Source organism: Excalfactoria chinensis, chromosome 1 (assembly GCF_039878825.1).
Source record: "Excalfactoria chinensis isolate bCotChi1 chromosome 1, bCotChi1.hap2, whole genome shotgun sequence".
NCBI lineage: Eukaryota > Metazoa > Chordata > Aves > Galliformes > Phasianidae > Excalfactoria > Excalfactoria chinensis.
The window spans coordinates 179,752,656-179,770,225 of NC_092825.1; the positions used below are offsets into that span (position 1 = coordinate 179,752,656).

Consider the following 17,570-nt stretch of genomic DNA (forward strand, 5'->3'; position numbering starts at 1 on the left):
ATGGTCACTCATAGCCCTGCACACCAATGCACAACTGAAGGTTGCCCAGGTATATCAGTGTTTTGTTTTCTTTTTTTCTCTTCTTATTCCAGTCACTCTTGCATCTTTCTGTTACAGGGTCCACTGAGTGTATGTACAAACATGCACGCACCCCCCTCCTACACAAACCAAACAGAGATTCACACACATCTCACATGGAAGAAATCCTTTGAGCACTTCTCCTTGACATCTTTAAACTTTTCAAATACATTTGACTCTCCCCTTTGCTTCTCTGCATTTAGAAAGAGTAGAAGCCTGCTGGAGATTACTTTATGGGGAAGGTAATGTCCTTAACCCAGACTTCCTTGAACTGCCTTAATGCTGTTTGCAAAGCAACTGGAGAACTTTGTCTCTCCCTCACCCCATCTCAAGCTGCAGGGAGGCAAGTTTTGCCTGAAGCTTTCAACCTTTTGATGCATAGATTTTCTACTCTGAGCTACAGTAGGTGGGTAACAAGAAGATCCCATTAAAACAAAATCAAGTAGCAAAAGGATTGTCAGCTCAGCAAATCAGAAACATACAGTACCTCTCTTTACTGTGCTCCTTCCTGTTCACTGTGAGTCAGAAAGAAGGGAAAAAAAAGGTGTGGAAAGGGGAGAAAAGAGCAGCAAGGAACAATGCCAGCACTGGTGACGCCTTGGTTTTACAAGTAAGAAATTAATCCTTGCTGCTAAAGACACAGCCTCTTTTAATGAAGAGGCTGCTGCAATAGCATCGCAACAACGAGCAACCCACATGTTCTATTACAACAGGTTGAGGCACTGCACCCTCCCCTGTGCCGCGGTGAGAAAAAAAATAAATCAAATGTCTATACCTGAGGCTCCTTCATTTCCGAAATGGAGATCTGCTTTAATGCAGGCTTTTCACAGTGCCTTTCTTTCCCAAGAAGGAGCTGGTGATGGCTTATTTACCTACTTACCTGTCCTTGAGCTATGTGGCTTTTATCTGAATAAATTAAACTGCCTGTTTCAAGTGATGCTTTCAGCCTCTTGAGTCTGGATCTAATTCTCCAAAGAATTCTGCTTAAAACCTGTTTTTTAAGTTTCCGAGCAAGTATCAACAGTCTGCAGGATGCAATTCTCTGAAAGGACCTTGGTGCCTACGGGTAAGAAGAAATATCCTATCGGGCTACTTCCCCAGGTTTTTTATTTTTCTTACATATCTCTGATAGACCAAATGAGGGCATGCTTAAACAGGGAACTTGTCTCATTTTATTAAGTTGCTCTGCTTGTTTTCTGTGTGTGTCCATGGGATCGGATTTCCAGCTGCTGTGAGACACTTTAAAACCACTGCTATCGGAGATGTCTGTTCTTAATGCAGTTATTGTAGTTTCAGTACACCTCAGTGGAAATACACTTTTCCTTTGCTGATTCTGCCTTCTGGGGGAAGAGGTGGGAGGGGGGGATTGGGGGTGAGAGCGCTCAGCTGTGTAAGCTGACCAAGGAAATCTATGGGTCTCTGGGAAAGCTGGCTGTTGCTGTAGATGTGGGGTGATTTTTTTTTATTCCCTTGGGTTCCTGGGAGAAGACGTTAAAAAAACAGTGTGAAATAAAAAAAAATCCCCCAAGAATATGCATAAGAGGGTGCCTTCTCTTTTTAGTACACCGTATAAAGTTTTAATGATGCTGACCCAGACCATGTTGCAATATAACATGCATTATATCAGGCATGCTGTTGTAGCAAATGGTTTTTTCTCTGTAGTTAAGCACTATTTGTTTGTTTGTTTTCCTCCATGCTCTACTTTATCACTGGATTCAAACATATTGTGTTTTCCCTTACGCTCATGCATTTCTAACAAGAGAAATAAAAGCATAAGGTTCGTAGATAGCAAAATAACAGAGGTCTCTTCATTACTGGAGTTGTGACACAGACATCAGAATGACAGCACAATAAGTGACACTGGAGCTCTCAGCAATGCTTAGGACATGAGAACAGAAGTGTCCAAGCTCAGACAAATGATGCTTCATCTCCAGATGTGCTCATGGCCAGGTTGGATGGGCTCAGGGCAGCAGGGGGCAACCAGCCCATGGCAGAGGGTTGGAACTGGACAGGCTTTAAAGTCCCTTCCAACTTAAGCCATCCTGAGTCTGTGATTCCATTTATGACTGTGAGTAGGCAGAACTCATGGCATGCCATGCTGCACTCTTCAGCAAAGGAAAAGTGACTCGCAAACTACATATTCAGCTTAACATCTTCCACAGGCAAGAGGCTGATTTTGAATCCAGACTGATGCACCTCAAAACAGATTTTGGACCGAAATGGGATACTTATTATTAATATTATCATCACTGCTGTTATCTCTATGCAAACAAAATACCACAGACCATGACAAAACTACTGCTTTTATCTCTCTATGTAATGCCCCAAATCCTGTAATCTAATTGTTACACATCCTTGCTCAAAAGAAAGGCTCAAATATTAGCTTAAGGTTGTAATAGCAATTAGCACTGCAGAAGCTTAAGCTATCTGCATAGATCACAGGGTTTGCTTACCACATATTTTATCGCTAGGTTGGCTTGGGCACCTTATCTTCTGAAATCCTGAATTCAGCTGACATTTTGGGTGCCTGTCAGTCTTGTTCTTCATGTTTTGTGTCTTGAGTGAATGTGTATTAAACACTGAAGGGAATGCCAGGTGTAAGGAAAGTGTTTTGGGAGCAGAGATGGTACTAAATAATGCTAAAATGTCTTTGAAAGATGAATGGAGGTGGAATCTGCTTAACTAATAGTGCAACCAAGCCAAAAGTAGTTTGTACCATGGGCATTAATTCACTCATAAGCATGGTGCCTGGGCACGGATGTGAGCAAAGTGGCTCTGCTTGTACCGATTTATGAACACACTTGAAAATGCCATCACCACACATTTCTTAGGACTATGGAGATCATAGAATAATTGATTCTATGTTGAAAAGTACCTCGAAGATCATCTAGTTTCAACTCCTCTGCCATGAACTGGGTCACCAATGTGGAGGTTGGATGCTCTGGCTGGGACGCTATACCAAATTTACTTGCATGCCCATACAAATGTTCCAGTTGTCTATCAGTTCTTCTCTTTATTGGTTGTGGAAAGGGGATAATAAGGTTCCTCTTGCTGTCTGTTCTCTGGTCATGCCCTATCTTCATGCTCTTCCCATAACTATTTTCTGATGGGGATCATCAGCATAGATCACCATAGATGATTATGGGGAAAAGAGTGATTGTTCTGGGGCTCTGAAGGTAAAGTCATAGAACTCTAGAGTTATAGAATGGCTTCAGTTTGAAGGAACCCTAAAGATTCTTTAATTTCAGCCCCTGCTGTGGGCTGCATTGCCAGCTATTAGATGAGGCTGCCCAGGGCCCCAGAAGGTTTCCACAGGAGAAGCGAATCTATTCCTGAGCACAGAAGGAACAAACAGATCTCTCTGACATCAATTTAAACCAGAAATGTTTCTGACAAAAAAGATCGCACCTACTGTCCTTTCTTTTGCCCCATCTATGTCAAAAACATCACATGCTCTTCAACATCTTTATGGATGCCCTGTCCCTGGAGGTCTTCAAGGCCAGATTGAATGAGGCCCTTGGCAGCCTGGTCTAGTATAAAATGTGGAGGTTGGTGGCCCTGCCTGTGGTGGTGATGTTGGAGCATCATGATCCTTGAGGTCCCTTCCAACCTCGGCTATTCTGTGATTCTGTGACCTCAGTCCTCAGCATGTCTCCATGTCTATTTGTTTGCCTAACTTATTATACACACCTTCTCTCCCCAAAAGTCTTCTTTCCTGCTATGCTGGCTGGCCGGATGCACTGTGCAGAGGTCCAAGAAGCTGTTAACAGGTAGCTGAGTTGGCCAGTTTGCTCATGTCGACTGGCCAGCTGGCAGCCCAAGCTAGGCAATTAGCTAACGAGCTTATACCACTGCCTTTCACTCAAGCGAGCTGTGCTTTGTCAATTTTCTTCTCCCACACCACTGATTTTCATAAAATGTGAGATATTTTTATCTTTTAAGCTTTCACCCCTCTGGAGAATGAGGTGAAATTAGCCACCAGGTTCAGAATATACTGCTGGGTGCAGGATTGACAGATGGGAAGCCAGATGGACAGACAGCACTCCTGTAAAAGCCTTATTTTCTTAGAAAAGAGGCCATTGGGTCTACGTGCTAATACTATGGGGTTATAGGATAGGGGGATTATGCCCTTAAAAACTGATGTTGTGCATCAAGCACTTATGCAGAGTGGTACACTGGTAGAATATATGTCTCACTGTGTTCTGAAGGTGTGAGATTAAGTCTTGCTGTACCTTTGGTATATTGAGTGCAGATTGGAGTAGGTTCTCCTTTGAAAGGGAAAGGAAAAGGAAGGCAAATTTCTTGTTAGCTCCATTACTCCTTTGTGCACCACCACTTAAAGGCATTCATATGACTTTCCTTAATCTGACACAATAGGCTCAGGAAACCTTTTTTGATGGTTTTCTCTACCAAACCCAATAGGATAAATTAAATGGCATATTAAAGCTGTAGCATCTGATCCTGAAAATGACTGAGCCCACCCTCTGACCCACTTGCACACTGGAAATTACTGGATCAGGCATGATGAAGTCTAACTGGCAACACAGCCTACATCTGGGGATTTCAGACAAGAATAAAAGATCATTTTAAAATCTGCTATCTAGCAAATCCTTAGCCCACTGCCTAAACACCAGTGTCTAATACTACACTTACTAAATACGATAATGCTACTGTAAAACTTCAACCTATGCAACCCCTTTTCAGGGCTTAGTAGTAGTGGTGTACAAAAGAGGTTCAGTTTTTTAGCTGTTTGGTCCCCGCTATACTTATCACTGTCTAACAGTCTAAAGGATCGACCACTCATTTTATTACAGTCTTGGATGCAGGTGGTAATTTCTGTAGCATCTCACCTTTGTCACATCCTTTATCGCCTTTCAGTTACCCTCTGGAATGAGAGGTGGGGAATGAAAAGGAAGAAAAAGGTGAAATCATAGAATCATAGAATCATAGAATCATAGAATTGCTCAGGTTGGAAAAGACCTTAAGATCATCAAGTCCAACCACAACCTAATCATACTATTCTAACTAACAATCCTCTGCTAAATCATGTCCTTTTGGAGGGTTATCACATGTAGAACTGATAGGGCAGCAAAATTAGATGTAGTGCTTACTAGATTTCTCCCAGGAAAGAGGGGAGAATCCTTGTTTGAACCCAAAAATCCTGTCTGAAGAGTCACTGATAATCATGGACGCTTTGAGTCCTCCTCATTGCTGGGTTTATCTGATATCTGATTTATTTATTTATTTATTTATTTATTTACTGTGGGAACTTGCTGCAGGGTGAAGCAGTCTTGAGATGGGGAGAATAAAATGTTGCAGAAACTAAGATCCCTCCCAGTGTTTTTATTACTTATTATTTAAATTTATACTTTATTATTTCAGTTTGTACAAAGATTTCTTGTACTCTTGATACTGTGTGTAGCTATCACAGCTGAGAGAATTCTGTACAGTAAAGCAGGCAAAGAAGCTGCTGGAGCATTTCAGACCAACTTTTATTCTACATTTTCCAGTAATCTAATGTGCCTTCAATATCAACAGATCTGTAATCAGTCTTTTTTCTTCCTTTTTTTTTCCTCTGCAAAAGTTGCTTTAAAAAAAAAAAAAATCAGCTCCAATTTTCAGAAATTCAGAGAGGTCTCACTGCTTGGAGTTCTTGCAGAAAATTTCCTTGCGTAGCAGAGCAATCGAAATAATCTTATTTTATCTGAAAATATGTAGAGGTGATATAAAAATTTTGCTGGAGCTTCATCCCAGGCAAAATAAGTTGTTTGCTTATGAAATTCCATTGCAAAATAATTCAGCATCTGGCCCTACAAATGTATATGACTGTTTCTTTATGACCTCTTGCAATGAAGAGAATTAAAATGAGAAGGGATGTGCAGTACTAGATCCCTTGCTTTATATATATATTCTCCCCTATGGCATTTGAATGATAAAAGACCAATTTCTGCCCTTGGTTAACCTCCAGCAGCCCCACTGATTTCCAAATTGTAATGAATGACTTTACAGGACTGGAGCCCTTTCGTTTTTTCTCTTGCAGATCAAGTGGCTCAACTCGGACAATGGGCTCCTGCCTACATAAGTGCACAGCTGGGATAAAACCACTGATTCTGGGAGACGTGCTCTATCGTGAGTGAGAAACTAATCTGGTCTGCGATACACAAATTTTAATGGAGCATAAGGAGGGGAAAAGCATGCAAGTAAGCACCATTCCTTAGCATAGCTTGTGTTTGTATCAGCCCTGACTCATGGTTTATACACATAAGATATGTATTAAACATCGCCGTACTTGCACTGCATGTATCTATTCAAGATAATTATGGCTATTGTAGTACTGGAGGGACTTACAGACTTTAATGCATTTATCCTCACAGCATCTGATAAAGTAAGGAAGTATTTTTATCTGTGTATTATATACAGGATACTGAAGCCTAGATCATTTTTTGCTACACCAGGGATCTGAACCTGGATTTTCCAGGTTGAAAGATAGCACTCAGATTGTTGATCTGTCCTGGTGTAAGCAGTACTAATAGGTGCAGAGCATAGCACCTCTTGTAAACTGGGGATACTGAACCACCTGACTGTGATACAGCAGACATGATAAATTGCTTACTATTAAACAAAATGTTTGGGAATTGTATTGTAGCTACAAAGAAGCTGCACTATTATTAATGATGCACAAGGTATATATCTCAGCTTATTCTTCCATATCCGTATTGACTCTGAAGTGCAAACAATAATACAAACTAGATTTTGCCTGTAAAACTAACACAATTTGTCCAGAGGTAACAGCAGAAAATGGGAGCAGAGCCTGATCGCTCCCTGCTCACATGCAGTGGCATGTTTTCTAAAGGAGGTGGTCTGAACACGGGATAGAGGAAATTCTGATGTTCTTTACTTGTATACTGAGGATTCATTGGGATGGTTTGAGCTGTAAAAGATTAAGAAGTGATGAATATGTGCAAAACAGACAGCAGTCCCACTCAGACCTGCTGTGCCATGGCCACAAGCTCATCTTTTTGCTCTGTAAACTCACTTTGCCATCTCAAAGGTCAATGATTGATTCAATACATGGAAAGAAGATACCTGAACAGAAGGTGTTGGGGAAGTGGAGGGTTTTATTTTGCTGTCTGAGAGATTGTTTTTAAAGGGGAAAGGTGTCTCCAGTTCAGACTGGTTCTTTTAATAAGACCAGAGCTGTCTAAGGGTGAATTAACTGACTTTTCGTTTCCCAAGAGTAACTAGCATATGAATGCATCTATTCATACAAATTTTGCAATTGCACAAACATAAATCTAGAGTGAGTCATTCAAAGTTAGTCAAGATATGAGGCCTTACTGGAGAATAAAGATATATTACACAATTGTCTAAAACAGCAGATTTCGTCAGAAAAAGTCTCCTTCACAATGAGATAATGCCTTGACTATAACTGCGTATCAGCCTTCTGAGTTTTATTCTATCTGAAATATTATTTGATATGATAAAGTATTTCATAGGAATTTAATAGCTTTTCCCATTCACACAGCTATTCTAAATAGGGTCTTATTTGTATCTATCACCTTGGTAGCCAAGTTTCTATATCAAATCCTGAACATTTCATTATTATTAAAAATATAAAAGTCATCTACTTCATCCATTCTGTACGGTGTGGTGAGCAAAATTGGATGTGAAGTCACAGTGCAGTAATAGAGTAATTATTGTCTGGAGTTTCTTGAAATATACTTACAGCCTGTTGTACAGAAGATGTATTGTATTACAGTTGTTTGTGGCCATTCTGTCATATACAGTGGATCAAGAAGTATTCTCTCCTATCCCACGGATTAAAATAAAAGCATGCTTTAGATATTTAGAGAGGAAAATATGTCTATGGAAAAGAGTAATTTGATCCTCTGGGCTCTTCTTGACATGATATGCGCCTTCCTGATGCAAATCTTCTTCATCCTTCATAAGATATCTTTGTAATTTCTGGAGGCAAAAGGGTCCTTGTTCTACTTCATTAAAATGAATGAACAAATATCGTACTTGGAGACTGCTGCATCTGGTATATGCAGTATGTTTATACAATACCAGAAGCACTCACTTGAAAAACAGGGGACCTCCATGAAAGATGTCTCCTGAAATGCTTTCCATGCTTTTTCTTACTTTTTTCCTGATTTTTTTTTTCTTTTTGTTGTTGTTGTTGTTGTTTTCTTACATCCTTTCTTTCCTTCCATTTCTTTCTTTCTTTCCATTTCTTTCTATCTTTCTTCCTCTTTTTGAAGACAAATTTAAAGAGATGAAATATAAATAACACAGTGAGAAAGAAAATAAGGTTAAGGAAGACAGAACAGAGAATACACTTACAGGACCTCTCATCTAACTGCCTATAAATAATTGCCTTGTACATATTACCCATAATAAAGCATGGTCTCTGGCAGTGTTATAAACCTGGATGTCAGCTGCAGAGCTCAGCTGCTGTTTGTAAATGGTCTTAACTGTGCTCTTGATTCTTCTGTGCTTACTGTATATAGTTTTGTTTTATTGGCACTGTACTGTAAGCATATTCTTCACTATGCAAATATAAGAGCTGAGAAGCATATGGGCCGAATCCTGCAACACTCACTCAGGCAAATGTCCAATTCACTTGATGGAAAGTTTTCCTGTGTAAGCAGTAGTAGCAGGCTCTCATCTCCATCTTATGCCTTTGCTGATTTCTCAGGTATGACAACAAACAGTGATACTTTCTGAACAAGGAAAGGATAAGACTTAGTACTGCAGGTAGGTGCTCAGTTCTGTCCTCCCTAAGCCCTGAGATCCAGTGGGATGCTGCAGAAAACACAGACAAGATAGATAGAAGGAGCCTCTCCAGTCTCTAGCACCCTGCTAGACATCAACCAAAAAAAAAGTAAAGAATAATTAAATGCTAATACTACTCCTACATTGGAGACCAGCTGATGGTCGATACTAGTTACTGCAGGCTGACATAAGCTGAAGACATCCCATAGAGGGAGGAGGAAGAGAAGGGAAATTTGCCCAAAGCATCTGTTAAGAGTCCTGTGTGATTTCTGCCCTCACCCCACTCAAGGACTTTTGGTAAATTTCACTCATAGTGAGAACTTCAGGATTCAGCATCTAGCTCTGGTTCAGCCCTGACATCCATCACACAGCAGTGAGCTCTACACCTTCAGCTGTGCGGGCAGCAAAGAGGTTGGCCCTATATACTGGTCTCTGTATGGATCCACTCTATGGTGACAAGCATGATGTGTACTTCATTTCTAAGTCCTTCAGACCTCGCACATAGGCTCTGTTCCTTAATTAACTCCAGTTTTGTCTACACTGCCCATAACCACCTGATATCATAGGATCATAGAATCATTAAAGCTGGAAAAGACCTCTAAGATCATCTAGTCCAACCACCACTGCATCCTCACCGTGCCCACTGACATGTCCCTCAGTGCCAAACCTACCCACTTCTTGAAAACCTCCATGGTTGGTGACTTTACTACTTTCCTGGGCAGTCTGTGCTGCCAGGACCATTCTTTCGGAGACTATTCTTCACCATTCTTTCTGAGACTATTTTTTTTTTTCCTAAAATACATCCTATCTATTGGAGAAGCTGGATTTCTTTAATCTATCCACAGCAGGTACCAATACACTACAATGCCATAGCACAGACCACAGCTCAAGCCCAACAAGGACCCAAGTTTTACACTGGGGCCAATAAAACTTGCCAAAGATAAGGCTGTGTATTTTCAGGGCTAATGCTATTCGTAATAGTCAGACTAATGTTAGCAGAGGTCCCCACACCTTCCTTTGTCCTGCAGCCATGTCCTTTCAGCAGTGCCTGATTGGAAACTTAAGCTGCAGCTTTTCCATGCCTCATGCTCATGCACCTTTCAAACAAAATGACTAATTCAAAGAGAGGCTTAAAGGTCAAACCCTCCAGACCTGGTTTTGCAAATCCTTTTGTACGTGGCTTTTTCCCCTGTCTAAAAAAAGCCTATTCTCATCAGGAAATGTTGGTAAAAAGGGTTTAATTACAGAAATCATTTTGCTCCCTATGGAGAAAGCATGAAGAATGGCATATTTCCACATTTGAATTGCACTTTCATCAAGAAAAGAGTGATTTCCCCTTAAGAATGTTCTGGAGGAGTAGAAAAGAGCACTGAACCCTAGGGTGTGTATTATTTTATAGTCTCTGAAAGGCAAATGGTTTCACTTCCATTGATTAAAACATGTGAGTTCTCCCATCTGCATTACTTTCTTGGAAATAGAAAAAAAATAAAATAAATAAAAAATAAGCACATCTCTAGCAGAGGTTACAACCTGGTGCAGCTCCTCTTTGCAAAGCGCTTATCCAACCAACCAAAGAAAAGACACTTCTGCTGAGCTTCTTCAGTAAGAAACCTTTGACCGGAGCAGATGTTGCTACCTTTTACTTGATTAATGGGCAATTTATGACAGGTGTTTTCATAGGTTTGTGGGAGCAAATGGAATCACAACCCAACATCAGGACTATTAAGTACTAATCTGAATGACAGCTCCAGGACTTGTTCTCCTTGTCTCCTAAAGCACAAGGTCTAACAGGCTCATGCATGAGTCTTTTCAATCACCTTCTCGTTCCACAGATGTACCTTCTTTATAAACACTGCATAAGCACTATCTGGAAGAGAATTTGACTTAATAGCCTCTGTTCACAAAGACTATTTCAACTGTGACAATCTACCATAGAGCAGGACGCAGGCACAATATGGCAGGCTGCTGAACACTGACATTTCAAAATTAACATCTTCATGAAATATGCCACAAATTGGTATGCAGCACACTTCTGCAACCACGGTAATTTGTTATGTATTGAAGCAGGGGATTTTCCTAAGCAAAGTCTTTTCTTTTTTTTTTTTTCTTTTTCTTTTAAATTACTTCTGCTTTATTTTACTTTATTTTATGTTATTATTCCAAGAACATTATTGTCTAATTCAGTTAACAGGGAAAGGCCAATTACACAAGCAGTGCTGATGCTGATCTGTTAACCAGGATGCAAACAATATGCTACTGCACTCTTGGGTTTACTGGTTTCTTTTAATAATGTTGGAGTGAACAGACAGATCAAATGGAAGAATTTCGAAACTGCAGGAAAGTACTGCAAACAAGGCAGGGCACTAAGAACAAGAGAAAGCAAAAGTTATATGCAATTGGAAGTGAAGATGTTCCATTTCCTTTCTAAAATCAAATGAAAACTGCTCATGTGACTGATTTAGTATTGAACAAGAGAGGGAAAATTGCCTCTTGGCATTTAAATTGAAATGTTTCTTGTTCAGAAATTTTGGAAGCTTGCATACTGTGTGATATTTGAAAGGCTTATACAATTACCATTGAATTTGGATGCAGTCTATTCCTAACAATATATATATTTTTCAATTAAACTTTGCCCTTCCAGGGACCTAAATTACCTTTTTCTAGAGTCTAAATTCCCGATGTTGAATACATTCCACAGGCAGTAAGAGCAATGTAGATGTATTTCTTTTTTTAATGTGCGTGGCTGAAAAGACAACGAACAGCAGAAGCTATTTTGCAAAGCAGACCTTTAGATTGAGAACTCTGCTGTTTAAGTTAATGTTCTGATTTGCCTCTACCCTGATCTCTGAGATTGGACTAAAATACCATCTCCCCTTCATGCTTTCCTCAAAGGCTAGAAATTTTAGGACGAGAAATAAAACCAGAACATAGCTGACTTGCACCTGGCTGATTTAAAGATATGACACGAAGAGGATAGTCCCCACATACCTAAAAGCACTGCATAAAATACTGCAATCCATTATGTTCAGCACTCTCCTTACAATGCGGCTTTTCGGGTTTAATCTAGTATCACTCCAATTTAAGCCACACAGAGATTGGTGCTGCAAAGTTTTGCAGGAGTAAATTTTGAGGAGGGACTTGAAACTTAAAAGTGTGATTATTTAGTGAATAAGAATATAATGGACTGAGTGTAAAAAGCAACAGATGAATCCGGATAAGGGTAAGTTATGAAGGACTTGCCCAAGGTCAGGAAATGAAACAACTGCAGGGCCTAACATAGAAAAATAACACCCACGTTTCTCTCTTCAAACCACACTGAATAAGAGCATTAAAAGAATGTAGTACCCCATCGTTACAGTTTAAATTAAAACCAAAACAAAAACAGCACAAGCAAATATTTAAAACGTAGAAACTGGCAGCATTGATCTTCCTCTCGATGAGGACATAACTTTAAATTATGCAATTGAAATCTTGCAGTCCTTCTTCCTGAGAATTGGGCTTAAATTATTAAACAAAACAATCATGCATTATTATTAATAAGAATAACAGTAATCTACTGACACCGCTGTGGATGATGCTTCCTGACCCCAAAAGCAAGGCATTATATAATTTGTGTAACTAGGAATAGGAAGGAACAGACATTTTTTCCTCCTCATTACACATGCTGAAGCTGGAACCCACCTGACCCTGACAAAAGCGAGGGAGGGTCACCAGAGGTAGGGCACAGTAGCACCATTTCAGGTGAATCTCCATCCCGCCCCTGTCCTTAACCTCATCTCCATCCCATGCCCACCCCATGCATACACTTAACCTATCCCCAAGCCCAACTCAGACCCATCCCACACCCAAGTGCATTCCCATTCTCTACTTTCTCTATTGCCTTCAAATGTGCATGTTCACACTCACGTCCACACCCATCTCATTTCACCACCACGTCCATATCCATTCCATTCTTATACCCATGCCTATACTCTCCCTGGGTCTTTGTCCATTCCTTTCCCATGCCATTCCCATCTCATGATCTTGTCCATGCTCATTCTCTTCATATGCTATGCCTACAGCCATTCTATTTCCACGCCAATTCCATGTCCAGCCGTGTTCAATGACCACACCCCTGCTCATCCTTCCCCCATGCTCATGGCACATTAATCCTTCTCTTATGTATGTCAGGCCAATGCTATGTCTATGCCATATCCATCCTTCTCATATATCCATGTAATCTCCCTGCCCTGCCCATTCCCATGCCTGTTTCCATCTCATGTTGATGCCCAGACCTATGCATCCCTATTACATGGTCTGCCCATGTTTGCAGCCTTCCCATATTCATATTCATAACCATGTCCATATCTATATCATGCTCATCCCTCCCTTTGCCTGCGTTATGCCCATGCCTGTCTCTGTCATGATCATTCCCTTCCTATATCCACATCCACACCTATGCCTATTTCCTCCCATTGCCCAAGCCATATTCATGTGCACGCCCATTTCCATTCCCACATCATGCCTGTGCCTATGCCCACATCTGTCTCTTTCCCATCCCCATGCTCTTTCCAACATCCATTTACTCCCCATGCCCATGTCCATTTACTCCATGACCATTTCCATTTTATTATCCTGCTCACTCCCATTTCCATCACCTCTCCATGCCCACACCTATGCCTGCAACCATTTCCATTTCCCGTTCATGCTTATTCCCATATTGATCACCTCCCCATGCCCATACCTACATCCACTCCTTCCCACATCCATGTCCATCTTCTCCTCAAGCCCATACCCATTATTTTCCCATGCCCATGCCTATGCCTATGCCAATTTCCATTTCATACTCATTTCTCTGTTTATCACCTTCTCATGCCCACATCTATGTTCATGCCCATTTCATGCTCATGCTTATTCCCATGTCTAGAACCTTTCCATGCCCATACCTACAGCCAACTCCTTATGCTCATATCCAACTCCCCTGCATGCCAATGCCCATGCCCATTCCAATTTTTCTTTTATATGCATGCCCATGTCCACCACATCCCTATGCCCAAATCTTCACCCATTTCTTCCCTATGCCCACATCACAACCCCTTCCCACCTCACACCCATCCCCACCCCATAACCATGCGCAATCCACCCAAATGCCATGCCTATGTCCAAGCTATCCCCACCCCATAGCCATACCCAATCCATCCCCACCCCATGCCCATGCCCAAGCCATCCCCACCCCATAGCCATGCCCAATCCACCCTCACTACATGCCCATGCTCAAGCCATTTCCACGCCACTGTCGTGCCCACGCCGCACCGAGCCGCCCGCGGTGCGCAGCAGCCGGCCGCATGTGTGCCTGTCATTCCTAGCCCGGGAGCGCCGGCTCCTGCCTCCCATTCATGTAACCTGTGTGTGTCTCTCTTTCTCTCTGTGTGTAACAGAGAGAGGGAGAGAGAGAGCGAGGCAAGGAGAGGAGGAGGAGGAGGGGGGAAGCTTTAAATAAAGCCTTTGGATTGCAGCTGCTTATTTTGGGCAGTCCTACCAGGGACGATTCCTGCCAAGAAAGAAGCTGGACCAGTCTTTTTTATTTTGATTTTGATTTTTTGGGGGTGGCAGCGGTGTGTTGCTGAGCTGCCTGCTGAGATGAGCTCCGGTGCCTGCCTGTAGTTACCCACTTTGGGATCGCTGGACGCATAAGTGGCATTTCGCTGGGGGAAGCCTGCAGACATGGTAAGCTTTGCGTTTTGCTCCGAAAAGTGCATTTCTGTGATCGCCTCCCTCCAGTTTTCCCTTCCCCCTTCCCTCTCCCCACTGAGCAGGCAGGCACAGGGCTTAGGGCTGGGGAGAATCTCCCTGAATCCCTGCTTTTCCCTCCCCACCATCCCTCCCTGTACTCAGCTTGCTTTCCTCCCCTCACATCTCAGCCCCTGCTGCTCCCTCCGCACAGTTTGCAGCAATCGAGCCCGGAGATGCTGCCGGAGGCTCTTGGTGTGGATCAGACACCCTCAGCCTGAGCAGACCTTGCTTCGGGGTGTGTTTGGGGTGGGTTCTCTCATCTGAACCCCAAAGCGTTTCTCTCTGCACCCCAAGTGGTGCGGCTGTGCTGGGGGAGGCAGCAGTGCAGATGAAGAGGAACTGGAGCAAGGATGCAGCTTTCAGATCAATCGCTGTTATTTATGTAATAGTAAAAGGATGGGGGGGGAAGTGGAAGATAAAAAGAGGGAAAAAATAAAAATAAAAAGGAAGTCCTTCAGTATTTCTCAGCTGCACAATGCTGCTTTTGCTTTAACTGAACCCTTGCCCTGTCCTCATGTCCTGCGGCACGGTACTGTGTTGTGGGAGTGTGTGTGTGTGTGTGTTTACATTTGGATCTGTGCTGGAGTCAGGGATGGGGAAGGGGTCTCCCATTTTCCAGGGGGGTGACTTTGCCTTGAAGATAAATTATGAGGGAATGTACTTGGCTGCAACTTGGCTGACAATTCTGTGTCTCTTGCATTTAATGTGAAAGCTCTGCTTCTGGCCGTGCCCTGATAGTATTGAGGTCCCCCAAACAGTGTGGTGGTGGGAAATAAAAAGATGCTGGAGTGACTGGGAGAGGTGCAGTGGTTCAGACTCGTGCTGATATTCGTAGCAATTTGCATTTTGAAATACACATTTTGGCTGCAGAACAGAATAATAAGAGGCTACCAAAAGGCATTTATTTCCCGTTTTTTTATTATTGCTATTATTATTATTTATTTTTTAAAATGTCTACTATATCTGGATCGTTTTACTTTGGAACAAGTAGTAGTTAGGGTGCGCTAAACCTTTAAAAAATAGTTAAAACATTGAAAAGCACTTTGTAGGAGGCAGCATGTATTCACTCTGCCTCACCATGACCACGTTTAGAAATTTGCAGCAGTTATAACCATGTAAGCACATAATTTGGAAAATATATATATATATATGTATATACATATTTATGCCACCGTCTTATTGTCTCATGGGACCCTCGGTCTTTGAAATATGATTTTCGGGCAGCCAAAACACAGCTTGCTCAATACTTACTGCCCACATAGATGAGACTTATCTGCACCTTGAATGCATTTACTCATGGTCTTTCCTGGAAAGTTCAATTTGTCATGATTAAAAGGAAAAAAAAAATAAACAGCAACAAAAAACAACAGCAACATAAAATTCATAAATAATCTCACCCCCACCTTCCCCTCTACCTTAATTCTTAACTTTCTGCAGAAAAGTTTCACCTGGAATTTTTAGTTTCTAATTTTTGTTTTCTGACCAATGTCCCACGTGAGGGGACAGACAGAAAATGAGGAAATGAGAGCACCGCTTTCAAGTTGGAAGTTGCTTGTGTGCTTTGCTGAGGGTAAACTTCTGTAGTGTTGCACGTTGGCGGTGTGGGTCTCTCTGCTTCAGTGCACCGAATTCAGGCAGAGGACCTCAGCAGACCCTGAACTCTCCCAACTCCATTTCTTTCAGACTCTCTGACCCTAATAAAATTGTTTGCTCGTAGGGTGACCCCTCCCCTCTACTCCACACATGTGATCCATGTGTGCCTGCAATAGCCAAGATTTGCCATTTACCATGCCATCATGCACTTGTGCCAGCAGGGTCTGGCAGGGAGAAGCCCAGGGCCATTGCAGCCCTCACACTTCCCTCCTGCCTTGCAGGGGGAGGCTGAGACACTGGCTTGTATTTAATTTATTTCATAGGTCTCTTCGGAGTCAGATACCTCCCACTTGGTGTCTCAGCCTGCAGCACTTTCATGGGCTTGGGTAGAAAAAACAGGGAGCATATCTGTTTGTGTGTGTGTGTGGCAGAGTTCTTGAGACATAAAGGTAGGAAGAGGCATCTCTCTCTGTTGCACTGCTTTGTAGCGAGGTGAGCCTTCAGAGCAGGCTCTGCCTGCTGTATGAGGCTGTAGGAATTTGTTGTGGCCATGGTGAGCTGCCCTTCCCACTTCAATCCCCAGCTTCAGTACTGCTGGATCAGTCCTTGCTGCTGTGGGTCCTTTCACGGCCAAGAATATTCCCTGCTGCTAAAATCCCATATAAGTGTGACCCCCAGGACAGCATGTGAGCTGGAAGATTATGGTCAGGTGTAGGACAAGGAGGGCAGCATGAGGTCCACATGAAGATATTACCTGGGTTGTGTATCCCACAGGCAACAGCACAGGATCTCCTCATGTAGGCTCTGTACCCACAGCTGTAGCAGGGGAAGGAGGGACTTCTACACACAAGCAAGGGTTGAGTGAGGCATGCAAGCAAACTTCATAGTTTCCTTGTTTTATTAGCAAGAGGACTTGGATTAGAGAGGCTTTTCTAGGAAAAAAAAATAAATCATAATAATAAAAATAAAAAGTCTTCTCTGGTTTTAAAGGATAGAAAAGTGGGGAAAAAATAATCTTAGCGAGAAAAGAGTGAAACTGCTCATTTGGTTTTGGTTGGAGACAGAGGGCAGATCCTCCTTTGATGATTTATTGTGCTACATGGATAGAAAAAGGGATTTGTCACTGGTTTCAGTGGGTCTGGGGAAGGAGAGATGCATGCGGAGAGAAGTGAGGTTTGGAAGACCTCCTCAATTATTTTACTTGACTCATTTAAATTCAATACTTTCCTTTTGTTTTGGTGAGCAGATAGTAGGCTGGCAAGAGAAAATGTTCTCTTTTGTTTTATAAAGTGAGCAATGTATTATTTTTTTTGCTTTTGCTTTTGTTTGATTTGATTGGCTTCCTGGGGTGC

At 42.0% G+C, this 17,570-nt stretch overlaps 1 protein-coding gene across 12 annotated transcripts in view; it reads left to right on the forward strand.

Annotated features, from left to right (window-relative positions):
* The first annotated feature begins 6,216 nt into the window (after positions 1 to 6,216).
* TENM4 (teneurin transmembrane protein 4) overlaps positions 6,217 to 17,570 on the forward strand; it is a 598,985-nt gene continuing 587,631 nt past the window's right edge. For 7 of the 12 annotated variants that reach the window (XM_072326954.1, XM_072326960.1, XM_072326961.1 and 4 more), the window contains exon 1: positions 14,173 to 14,559. The gene's annotated coding sequence lies outside the window, so the exon portion shown is untranslated. Of the gene's footprint in view, positions 6,279 to 14,172; positions 14,560 to 17,570 lie in introns of those variants that run through there. The other 5 variants (XM_072326963.1, XM_072326966.1, XM_072326967.1 and 2 more) reach the window with 2 other exon arrangements.